General features: G+C 41.3%; 1 long non-coding RNA gene across 1 annotated transcript in view; it reads left to right on the top strand.

The window, feature by feature from the left end:
• The first annotated feature begins 8,590 nt into the window (after positions 1-8,590).
• LOC123508924 overlaps positions 8,591-12,763 on the top strand; it is a 15,876-nt gene continuing 11,703 nt past the window's right edge. The window contains exon 1 of the long non-coding RNA XR_006676036.1: positions 8,591-8,725. This is a non-coding gene — a long non-coding RNA (uncharacterized LOC123508924). The remainder of the gene's footprint in view (positions 8,726-12,763) is intronic.

The raw sequence follows: 12,763 nt of genomic DNA, 5'->3' as shown, positions 1-12,763 counted from the left end.
AAAATTATTGAGAACAAAACATCAATAGAGAGGAACAAAGGAAAGGAACTAAAAGAGACCTTGAACGAACACATCACTCACCCGATTTACTTTGTTTTTGTTGTCAAGTATGAAGGAGACGAGACAAAGGAACCACAAGAACTTAAAGGAATAAATAAACAAATATGCATAGACCAATCTAAAGTTCCGTTGTTTTCTTAACGTTCAAAGGAGCTTGGTGAAGAGGGAACTGAACTTAACCACTTCAATACTGGAACACATTTTTACCTTGCGATTTGTATACGATTGGACCATTTCGTTGACGTTAGGAAGGGTCAATGGAGGTCAGAAGATTGATGGCCACAGTCTTCACTATTTCAGTTACCCACAAAAGCTGTATGAAATGATCAAATAGTAAGCAGAATGAATATAGAAACGCGCCATGGTACTGAAGGGTAAATCAACACAAGAAGAGTAAATAGGTGAAGTTAAGATAAGTTCAGAAAGAAAAAAGGAATATAGATAGATGGAAAGAAAAAGAAAGAAAGAAAGAAAGAAAAATGAAGAGACAAATACATATAGAAAGAAAAAATAAACAATCAAACACACTAACAAAGACACAGATAAAGATAAAAGAAAGGAGAGAGAGAGAGAGAGAGAGAGAGAGAGAGAGAGAGAGAGAGAGAGAGAGAGAGAGAGAGAGAGAGAGAGAGAGAGAGAGAGAGAGAGAGAGAGAGAGAGAGAGAGACGTTACCAAAATCACCATCCCCATTTAACTGAAGAATTAAAACGCAAATCAACAAATAACTAAATAAAGAAACACACAACAGATACTTTGACCCTGACGAGACAACTTACCAAACATAGACGCACCACATCCAGAAAGGCCTCACTGCCAATCTATCTTCACAGTTTTCCTTACCAACTCTAAAAGCTTCGAAAAATCAACCTTCCCACATAACACAAGGGGACAAAACTTGGCCCACCACTCACTCACATACGATCGTAAAGTTCTCAACTAGCACATAAAATACCAAATGTGTGTAGCTTGTTTCCCCTCGTCCTTCCTTCCGCCCACTAGTAAGGACGCCATTACTGTGAGTAGGGCAAAGGTTACTGGACTCATAAATATACTGGTTTACGAGGAGGGAGCTCATGGGCCTGACGTCACGAAGGATGAAAGGACAGACATGGAGCGGAAGATGTGTGTGTGCTGTACGTGTGTAGTGTGTGTGTGTTGTGTGTTCCTTCATCCTTATAATGTGGAGAGAGAGAGAGAGAGAGAGAGAGAGAGAGAGAGAGACGGTAGTGGTGGTGGAGGATAGTCAGAGAAAATTATGTAGTAGTAGTAGTAGTAGTAGTAGTAGTAGTAGTAGTAGTAGTAGTAGTGGTGGTGGTGGTGGTGGTGGTGGTGGTGGTGGTAGTAGTAGTAGTGGTAGTAGTGGTGGCAGTGGTAGCAGTGGTGGTAGTAGCAGCAGTGGTGGCAGCAGCAGGTGCAGCAGCAGCAGCAGTGGTGGTGGCAGCAGGTGGTGGTGGCAGTGGTGTGTGCAGCAGTGGTAGCAGCAGCAGCAGCAGCAGCAGCAGCAGCAGCAGCAGCAGCAGTGGTGTAGTAGTAGTAGTAGCAGTAGTAGTAGTAGTAGTAGTAGTAGTAGTAGTAGTAGTAGTAGTAGCAGCAGCGAATCCCAAACAAGTACAGATGAAAATAATCTTATCTAAAATTGTCCAAACAACATAAATATATAGAAAAAATAAATAGAGGCAGTAGGAGAGGGGAGAGACATATCAAGGACCAAACAGTCAAAAATAAAAATAAAAAAAAAAAAATAAAAATAAAAAAATATATATATATATATATATATATATATATATATATATATATATATATATATATATATATATATATATATATATATATATATATATATATAGCTTCTTTCTCTAAAACACACACACACACACACACACACACACACACACACACACACACACACACACTAAACTTGTACAATAGAGCCCTACCAACATATAGGAAATAACAAAAATAGATAAATAAATAAAAAAAAAATTGTATTTTGATCAGTCCTCGTTATGAACCCTATTAAAACCGGCAGCACCATCACCAACACCCACTCATCACTTACTACTCATACAGCTATCAAAACAAGCCTAAAATCTATAACCAAGCCAGACAAACAGTTGCCCGGCGAGGATTAGCACCGGCAAACAGGTCCGCCCATTGCCACGACCCTGTTTCCCGATCCGACTCACTGCTTTCACTTCGCCCGGGTATCTTCAGGTGAACTTTGGCCGCTCACCTTGACTCTTTCTTACGTCAGTGTTCCAGTGGCTGAGGATTCATGAGTCACCTTCCGGGGTTTCTAAAGGTGTGTGTGTGTGTGTGTGTGTGTGTGTGTGTGTGTGTGTGTGTGTGTGTGTGTGTGTGTGTGTGTGTGAGAGAGAGAGAGAGAGAGAGAGAGAGAGAGAGAGAGAGAGAGAGAGAGAGAGAGAGAGAGAGAGAGAGAGAGAGAGAGAGAGAGAGAGTTTATAGCTCATAATGGAGATTACTCACGCAAACCGCTTTAATATACGTATTTTGTCATTATCAAGGAGAGAGAGAGAGAGAGAGAGAGAGAGAGAGAGATTAATATCCTAATAACAACGGACACTAAACACACACACACACACACATACAGGTTCAAAACAATACGCATTCATATCACCCCAATATTAACCAAAATTAAACAAATACATAATACCAAACTGGACGCGGTACACCCAGCTGGGGGAAAAAATAAATAACAGGCGGGAAAGAGAGAGCGGGAGGGCGGCAACATAATGCAACGAAATTGCAATAGTAATATCATATAATTAATCCACTTCATGCCTCCCCTCCCCCACTCCACTCCCACGTTCCCTCCGTCACTCAGACGAACCCAGGACAGGTAAAACTCCACCCACCTGTCTGTCCGTCAACTCGCAACATCGTACATGAAATAGACATTGACGTACATTGACCCTGGGGAGTAGAGATCAAGAAATTACTGTCTCTCTCTCTCTCTCTCTCTCTCTCTCTCTCTCTCTCTAGCAGTGACCTTCAACTCAACGACGATTGAGAAAATGAACCCAGAGAAAATTTTTAAGTGAATACCTGAGGCGTCTTTGATAAATTCTTGGTCTTCTTCGTCGACCCTCCTCAGGTTTCATTGCACAAGTCACGGCGGCTCTTCCACGATCCTTCCCGCTATTGCTGTCCCCCAGACGCCCTCTCGCCCACCCATCCCTCTCCCCTCTACAAGAATGTCAAAGACATTCCTCAATAATCAATCATCACTCGGCTTTTGAAGACTCAAGGCTTGTCAGCACCAGGAAACACTGTCTGGAAACTGAAGCGCAACATGTAGGGAATAAACTAAACTCCAATACCTGTGTTTCCTCTCACTTTTTCCTCCAGCTTGTCGGAATGTAATAGCAACAACAACAACAACAACAACAACAACAACTACTACTATTACAATAACAATAATATTTCTAGCGTTCACACTTTATAAATAATGGCATTACCAGACTTTTATTAATTGCTTTAGTCCACGCTATGCATAGAAAACAGACCAAGGTAAGGGTGAACTCTAGAAAAACAAATGTAACAACCATAAGAATTCAGTACTTACTTTGTTTAGAAGACCGCCGCTGTATTCACACTTCACTGTGGCTCCAAGTCTTCATTTCACGCTGTATAAGCACTATAGTTTCATTTCTACCGCGCACACCTATACATTCATTCTGTAGTTTAATCCCCCAATCAGCCACATAATTACCAAGATGACCCCATATTTCAATTTTTCTGGTTATTAATCATAGGTTTTCGATAACAATCACATTTCTTTCAGGTTATTAATGATAGGTTTTCAATAGTCACCACATTTTTCTAGTTATTTATGGATGATAAAGTAACACGCATTTGTTCGGCACTTCAGTTCCACACTTATCAACGTAGCTACCAGATAACCACAGACTTCAGTTGTTCTGTTTATAAATGAGCATCGCATATTCTGGTTACAATTACAGATTTTCAATGACCATCGCACAGACACATGCTCTTCTTAACTCTGAAGCTGTTCTACGCAATTAGGGCCACACATATCCCTGGCACACTACAGTAGGAACATCACAAGTCACAACACACCAGTTTCTACCAATCTACTTATCCAAGTTTACATTTTCTGATCATTCGCATGTTAGGTACACACACACATCTACGCAAGGTTATGTTTTTACCCAAGAGATCCACGTATTAAGGCAGGAAAATGAAGAAAGGAGTCACCGCGGCCAGTACTCAGTCATAGGCACCCTTCAGTGTTAGTTTCGGCGCGAATGGCTCACTAACGCGTCATCTTTGTTATAAATTGCAAAAACAAGAGATTTTACACTTAAAGATAATTTAAAAGTAACAAAAAAATCAGATATTATTACTACACTATTACATCACTTATAGTTATGAAATTCCTTTGTTTTATGAAAAATGTAGATTTGCAGACCTGCGCATTACTCGGTACGCTCATGTTTTATCCTTTGAATGAGGTGACAAGATTCTAATTAATGATATTGTGCGAATTGAAATGTGCATCATCAGTACGTTGACAGATAGAAGGGCTTGGTTTATTCACTTAGTTTTGATGAGGCTTGCAAAACATGTCTCAACTACTACTACTACATATCTCTCTCTCTCTCTCTCTCTCTCTCTCTCTCTCTCTCTCTCTCTCTCTCTCTAGCCAGAAGAAATGTCAAATTACATCTCTCTGTGCTAGGCTGTATGTTGAGTGACTAAAGGTGCCTCAAGGAGCGAAAATAAAGAAACAAACACCCAAATAGCAAGCCTATCTCGTCGCTGCGGTAGCAAGGTTGTGCTGGCGGCGTTATTCGGCTCACCTCTGCTTGTCACCTAGCAAGTGCTTATCATCTAATTTCTATTTCATTAATTTATCCTACTGAAACAAGACAGAGAATATTCACTATCCTAAGCCGCGTACAGAAGTTTTATAAGTTTCCTACCCACAAACAGGTTCTTAACTTCTTCAGTACCATGACGCGTTTTTCATATTCATTCTGCTTACTATTTGGTGATTTTATACAGCTTCAGAAGCTTATGTTGGGGCATTAAAATAGTGAAGACTGTGGCCATTAATCTTTTGACCTCCATAGACCCTTTCTAATGCAAATAAAATTGTCTAATTATAGTCCAAAATCATGGTAAAAAAAAACTCAGTACTGAAGGCGGTTAAAAGCGGTAGTTCTATACTCCCGAAGCCAGGAACACTTTTCAAGACACGCCCATTCTTCTAACGCAAAAAATACTCCGTGATACTTATAAGTATGATAATTGATGATCCACCCTAATCTATCCATCCTATCCTCAACCTTTTTTTTTTATGCAAGAGGGGAAACCAGCCAAGGGCAAAAAAAAAAAAAAAAAAAAAAAGCCCAGTTGATAGCCAGTTCCCAAAAAGATTAATAGAGTAAACCAAAAGTCTGGGACAAATGTCTTGAAACCTCCCTCTTAAATGAAGTCAAGTCGCAGGAAGATGGAAATACTGAAGTAGGCAAGGAGTTCCAGATTTTACCAGAGAAATGTATAAATGATTAAAGTTACTGGTTAACAGTTAACTGTTAAAAGTTGACCGTTAACTCTTGTATTAGAGAGTTGGACAGACTAAGAATGGGAGGAAGAAGAAAGCTTTATGCAGAGAGCCCGCAGGAGGAGGGAAGACATACAGTTCGCAAGAGCAGTTAGCATGAAAACAGCGATAAAAGATAGAAAGAGATGCAACATTCCGGCGGTGAGAAAGAGACTGAAGACAGTCAGTCAGAGGGAAATTGATGAGACGAAAAGCTTTTGATTCCATCCTATCTAATAAAAGTGTGAGTAGAATCACCCCATACATGAGAAGAATACTCCATACAAGGACGGATAACGCCCTTGTACAGAGTTAGCAGTTGGAGGGGCGAAAAAAAAACTGGCGGAGACGCCTCAGAACGCCTAACTTCATAGAAGCTGCAATGTTTTAGCAAGAGATGAGATGTGAAGTTTCCAGTTTAGATTATAAGTTAAGGACAGACAGAATATATTCAGAGTAGAAGAAGGGGACAGTTGAGTGTCACTGAAGAAGTCAAGTTGTCTGGAAGGTTGCATCGAGTTGATAGAAGGAGGAATTGAGTTTTTAAGGCTTTGAACAATAAGTTTTCTCTGTCGCCTATATACTTCTTCTTCTTCTTCTTCTTCTTCTTCTTCTTCTTCTTCTAATCTTTTTCGCTGTGTGTCTATTCCAATTCTTTTTTCTTGTTCTCATTAAATGTTTTCGTCTTCATTATATCAAGCATCCCTTTCCAGGAACATTTCTCTCATTTATTTAACCAGTTTCTTTTTCCCTTCAGTCTTGTTTACATTGACATGATGGCCTTTGCCCGTCCACACTCCTGCCTTTCATACACAATACTTCTTACGGGGAATATACACACTGGTTAACCTCTTGAAACCATGACTCATCCCTTTATTCATTCAGCTTACTATTTGCTGATTCTATACAACTTCAGAAACTTATGGGCGAATTAAAATAGTGAAGACGTTGACCATCAATCTTCTGACCTCCATAAACCCTTCCTCATGTAAATAAAATTGTCTAATCATACCCAAAACTCAGGGTAAAAATATGCCCCAGTACTGAAGAGGTTAATAAAACAAGTACAAAAACAAGTGAATATCTGTAGTACGTTAGTTTAGTTATTAGGGATAAGATACTTCTTACGAGGAATATAATACATGGTTATGACCGATACAATACAAGTGATATCTGATATAGACTGTCCATTGCTAACATATCAAACCGTCGCCTTCAACTTTCAACAATGCTACAATACTATTTACCTCGCCTCTCCAACTTTCCCTCAGCCTCTCTAACCATGGCGGGATAAAGTTACCTTCAGCATAGCTCAAAACTCCGCGCTTGTTGGAAAGTTGGGTATTAAACTATTAGGATATCCGAGGGTGGTGGCTTTAGTCTGCATTAATATCGCCGTAGTTCATCATTTATTGCTCCTAACGTCAGAGATGTAAGTACGGCACCGACGCGAAGTAACAGTGGAAAATATTAATAAGTGAGCTCTAAGGTTTTGTTACGTCTAATCTGTCTTAATCTATTGTTATTGTCTCTAGTCGTAGAGAGAGAGAGAGAGAGAGAGAGAGAGAGAGAGAGAGAGAGAGAGAGAGAGAGAGAGAGAGAATGTATTACACAACTTGTTATATTTTTCAGTTTCCCCTAAACAATTAATGATTTGAAAACGGCACGTGGCTCAGTCTGCTCGGACTCATCACCCGACAACTTAATCAATATAATGCTTCATGTCAGATCCGGTAAACCAGTTGTATGCGATGGTCTTCCAGGTGGCACATAAATAATTCATTACTCAGAATAATGGTTATTGCCTTACACAAGATAACCTAGCACTGATCAGCTGGTGGGGAAGAAACAGATACAACCCTCGCGATAATTGAGTTGTGTTCCTTGTTTTTAGTTCATTTGTGTGTTCCACTTGTGAATAAATTTATTTGCTGCAATTGAGTTTTTGTGAAATCTCCAAGTGATACTCGCCCTGGAAAAGTTTGAGAACCATTGCACTAAACGATACATGAATGCCCGCCTATTGGCACTGCGTTGCACGTATGACAAGAATACAAGTGCCGAGACATGCCAGCAATCCGAGCCAACGAATCACCATCATTTTCAAGGACACACTTATTACACACTTGGTACACCGCCTTACCGCCCACGCCAAGACGGTTAATGTCCTCAGGAGCCAATTTGACGGTCTTTTGCCTGGTACACTGAAAAGCTCGGCCTCTCAGTCAGTTTAGAAAAATAGGAAAGAAAAATACTGAGTCTTGTTGCACTGATGTTGGCATTATTTCATTATCTTTTTGTTATTATTATTTCTTTATTATCATTATTATTTTTCTTAGCACATGAGGACGCCTTTTTTTTTTTTTTTTTTGTTCCACAAGGAGACGTAGAAAAATGCCATATAAACATGATGTTTCTACCGTAGATCTAATAAATTTTCATGGATAACACAAACACAAAGGTTAAGAATAAAAAACATTAGCTACCAGTTAAAAAAAAATTCAACAGGAAAAGAGGAGAGGGAGGAGTGAGGATGGAACACTATGCTAACCAGGCGTGTGGGAGGACAAGAGACAAGAGCCACGTGTGACAGTTCTGAATGCCACGGGGCTGGAAAACACACCAAGCCTCGAGGAGCAGAAGAGATAAAGGACTCAGATCGATTGACTCCCATTGGTGGCGATGAGACTCATAAATACACCAGGCCTGATCCTCGACAAGACCTGGAAGTGTGACAAACCTGACCTAACATGATGAAAGTCAAGTACTGAAGCCAGACGTGGAAATCTGTGTGTGAATGACTTGTAGCGCTGGAGGAGAAGTGAGTGGCCTTGGGGAAATATAAATGTATATATAATGAAGATGTCATTAGGCGGTGTGTGCATTATGTGTGTGTTTAGGGGCGGGAGTCGTGCAGCGCGTGCGAGGCGAAGCGAGCGGCCCGAGCAAGGCTGAGGGTGGCGGCTCTCTCAGTTCCAGTATTCGTTCAGTAGCGCTGGCGAGGCGACCCCCAGGCTTGCCGCGACACACGCTCTCTAGCAGCACGGTGTTGCCCGGGTGACGGGACCAGACCTGTGAGCCTGTTCCCATCTCTCTGAGCCCCTTGGATGTGTGCAATAGAGGCTACTTTGATAGTTTTATAGACCTGTGTGAATCTTTTTTTTCTCTTTTTTGCGCTGTGACCAAACCTGCGAGGACCACAAATGTTCTCGTGTTGTTGTGAGATGGTGTGGCGAGGGCACTTTGTTATCCAAGTTTGAGATGGACTGAATGGTGATACTGTTGGTGGTGGTAATGGCAGTGATGGTTGTGGTATACTAATAGTAGTGATGATTACAGGATGGCATTAAGTATAGCGTACGTGACGGTGATGGTATGGTGGTGATGGTAACAGTACAGTGCTAGTTGTGGAGATGGTCTGAGCGAGTAGCAGCGGCAGCGGTGGTGTGGTAGTGGTGTGGTGTTGCCTGGTAGCGGGACAGTACTGGTAATTTGGTGACGAAAGTGATGGCGGTGGTAATAGTGGTGGTGATGGTGGTGGAGGAACTTGATAGATAACTAAACTAAATATAATATTGTAGTAAATGTGTGAGTGCATACGTGGAGGCGGCCTAGGTGTTTGTCTTGGCGTGGTAGTTATTTAGTGGATAAACGCTACCATGGTTACGTCGCGTCCTTGGGGGGGTGATTATGGTGGGTGTGATAATGGTGTGGGAAGGAAGCGATAACATTACACCCACTACCACCACCACCACCACCACCACCACCACCACCACCACCACGACTGCCCCTATCAAAAGTTTGTAATCGTCGGCTCCCAATCACCACCACGTCCTACCTGCCGCTGACGTCCGCTGTTATTTGAATCAAAAATATGTAATTGCTTTCTGACATTTTCCTAACCCCCCTCTTTCATAAAACCTAACAGGGAGAGTTGAGCTGTGAAACGACCCCGCCACTGGACGCAAAGTTTTATTTTTTAATGAAAGCATACGTAGCAGCCGAAAAAGAAAAAAAGGAAAAAGGAAAAAAAAAAGAAATTGTACATCTTTTACTCCTTATCTTTGGAACGCCTTCACATCCATCAATCAATCCACCTATCCCTCGTCTGACGCACCGTGAAAAAAGAAAGAGAGAGAAAAAAAAAGGCAAAATATCAAACTTGACGAACAAAGCGCACTACAAAATAAATAAAAGAACTTACCCGTATATTTTTCCCTCTCATATTTACTGCGCCGCTCGGTTACCATAAATCGGAGATAACGAAAACATTTTACTGCGTCGTTTCTCCCCGAGCATTTTTCCGTTTCCCGTCCCTTTATTGCACTAAACTCACGTGATCGTCGGGGGAAGAACAGAGAGAGAGAGAGAGAGAGAGAGAGAGAGAGAGAGAGAGAGAGAGAGAGAGAGATCCACTGAGAGAAACACGGAGAAAAGAATAAAAAACGAGGAAGTGATGATGGAAAAAGGACAAGGAAAGAGGAGAGAGAAAGAGGTGCATTGTATAAAAAGGAGGAAGCAGCACAATACATATCCATTTCGCCATTGAAGGAAAGAGTAAACTAGACGCAAGAGGAACACTATTGGAAGACGAGACATCAGAAAAGAGATACCATTGCAGGAAAGAATCAGAAGAAAGAATCGGATGAAAGAGAAGGGAAGAAGTGGAAGAGGAGAAAAGCAGGAGGAAGAATGCATTTGAGAGGAAAACGCAAGCTGATATTGAAGGAAAGACTCCCCAGGAAGCAGCAGAGGGAAAAGATATAGAGGGGAGGAAAGGATGGGACGAAAAAATACAGGACAGAAGAACGCTGGAAGATTGATAGACGGCAGGTACTGGGTAGGAAAAACAAACAGAGGTATTAGAAGGAAGTTTTGCAGGCGAGGATACAAGAAGGAAAGAATCGCGGCTGGCGGTATTGAGGAAAGAAAGGACTCCAGGCCAGAGGAACTATTGGAGGGTGGAAATAACATGAGAAAGATTCTTCGGCAACTTTTATTGAAGGGATGAAATAGGGTGACGGAGGTACTCAGGGAAAGAAGAGGAAAGAAGACGTGGGAGAGGGTGAGAGAGAGAAAGGTGTCAAGAGAAAACACGCTGGAAGAAAATGTCGAAGAAGGAAAGAGGGAACTGCTCTCAACGGGGAAGAATTGAAAGGTCTATAAAGAGCGAAGAGCTAAGGCGAAGATCCGGGAGAGGGAAGGTACAGTGAAGGGAGGATCACTGCTGAAGAAGAGGCATTGGAGAGAAAGCTTATACGGAGACGGCGAAAGAAATACTCCATCAAGAATCATTTTTAGAATATCAAAAAAGTGAAAAACGAAAAAGGAAATGCTCGATAAATAATGTCAGGGAGAAAATGGTGAAGACAGATTGATTTTTGGCGTCGAAATAAGGTCTATTTTCGTAAGCCACATTATGTTAGGTGGACTGCACCTTTCCTGCCACTAAACTCTCAACTCACAGCATTTCATCTACAAGGCAAACAAGCGCCATACCGTAGAGCCACTGGAGATAGCTCTGTAATGAAGCCTAATGATAAAAGACAGCCGGTAATGCAAGAAAATCGCACTAAAAGTCTACCAAGAGAGAAAGAGAGAGAGAGAGAGAGAGAGAGAGAGAGAGAGAGAGAGAGAGAGAGAGAGAGAGAGAGAGAGACTGGAGGGATACCCGGGGAAAGAGTTTTAAGTTCGCGTGTGCTTTTCAACCTAATTTGTGGTGATTGGGGATTATACTTTGAACTTCCTCTCCCCAATCAAAAGCAGGCCGAGCGTGAGATTACCTCTGATTACTTGCCAATTACACTGTTCCTCCTCCCCTTGTTACCCCCAGCTGGTGGTCTGAGCAAAAGACACTGAGAGGCTCCATTTTGCCACCCTATGTCTTTGAGTGTGCTTGTCTGAGTGTCTGTATGTCTTATTGGATACATTTGTTTGTCTGTATTCACTGCGTTTGTTAGTTGTTTGTTTGTCTGTTTGTCTGTGTGTAAGAGTTCACGAAATTTTCTTGTAGTTTTATTTTTATGTATGTCTTAATGTTTTTGCTTTGTTTTGTTTTGTTTGTGTGTGTATCTGTTTGTCTGATTGTCTGTTGTCTTCTGTTTACCTGTCTGTTTTTTCGTATGTGTGTATGTCTGGATTTGTCTTGTTTGTTTATTTGTCTGTATCTTGTGTATATTTCAACATTTTCATCCTGTTTGTCTGTTTATTTGTGTTTGATCTGTTTGTCTGTCTGTCTGTCTGTATGTATGTATGTATGTATGTTTTTACTCCCCTTTATGTGCCTCCGTGTTTCTTCGTTTGTTTGTTTCTGTCATTCTTTTTGATTGATCGGCCATTTGTCTTCTTCCTGGTCTGCTTGTTACGCCATTTATCACTATTGGTGTGTGTGTGTGTGTGTGTGTGTGTGTGTGTGTGTGTGTGTGTGTGTGTGTGTGTGTGTGTGTGTGTCTATATTGCCTGTCATACCAACTAATTTCCTCACATCAGTTTCCTTCTCTCTCTCTCTTTCCACGCATCTATGATTGTCACAGAGTTGCATTTTTTTTTCCTTTTATCTCTCTCTCTCTCTCTCTCTCTCTCTCTCTCTCTCTCTCTCTCTCTCTCTCTCTCTCTCTCTCTCTCTCTCTCTCTCTCTCTCTCTCTCTCTCTCTCTCTCTCTCTCTCTCTCTCTCTCTCTCTCTCTCTCTCTCTCTCTCACACACACACACACAATAACAATCGCAATATCAAAAGTCACAAAAGGATATTGATAACTACAACACTACAGAGGTAAACAATGTACACGGATGGTGAAATGCACAAACATTTATCATAGTTATTGTAAGATGACGTAATAACAACATTTTAACTACTACTACTACTACTACTACTACTACTACTACTACTACTACTACTACTACTCCATAAGTCTACCTGCCGAAGTCCACCTGTTAGAAATAAAGGGAGATGTATTTCACTTCAAAAGTCTATCGGAAAATCAATGTAAGGGGAAGACCTTGTTAGCGGAGCGAGCCTGGGCCGACCACCTCCATTATGCAGATTGGCTGAAGTATCATCTCTCGGGAAAATAATTAAGGAAAGATATAACCGCCTAACTAACTAACCAAGCG

This window comes from Portunus trituberculatus, chromosome 25, assembly GCF_017591435.1.
Source record: "Portunus trituberculatus isolate SZX2019 chromosome 25, ASM1759143v1, whole genome shotgun sequence".
In the NCBI taxonomy this organism is placed as follows: Eukaryota; Metazoa; Arthropoda; class Malacostraca; order Decapoda; family Portunidae; genus Portunus; species Portunus trituberculatus.
Note: the sequence above shows the minus strand (reverse complement) of the source record. Positions and strands in the feature narration are given on the sequence as shown.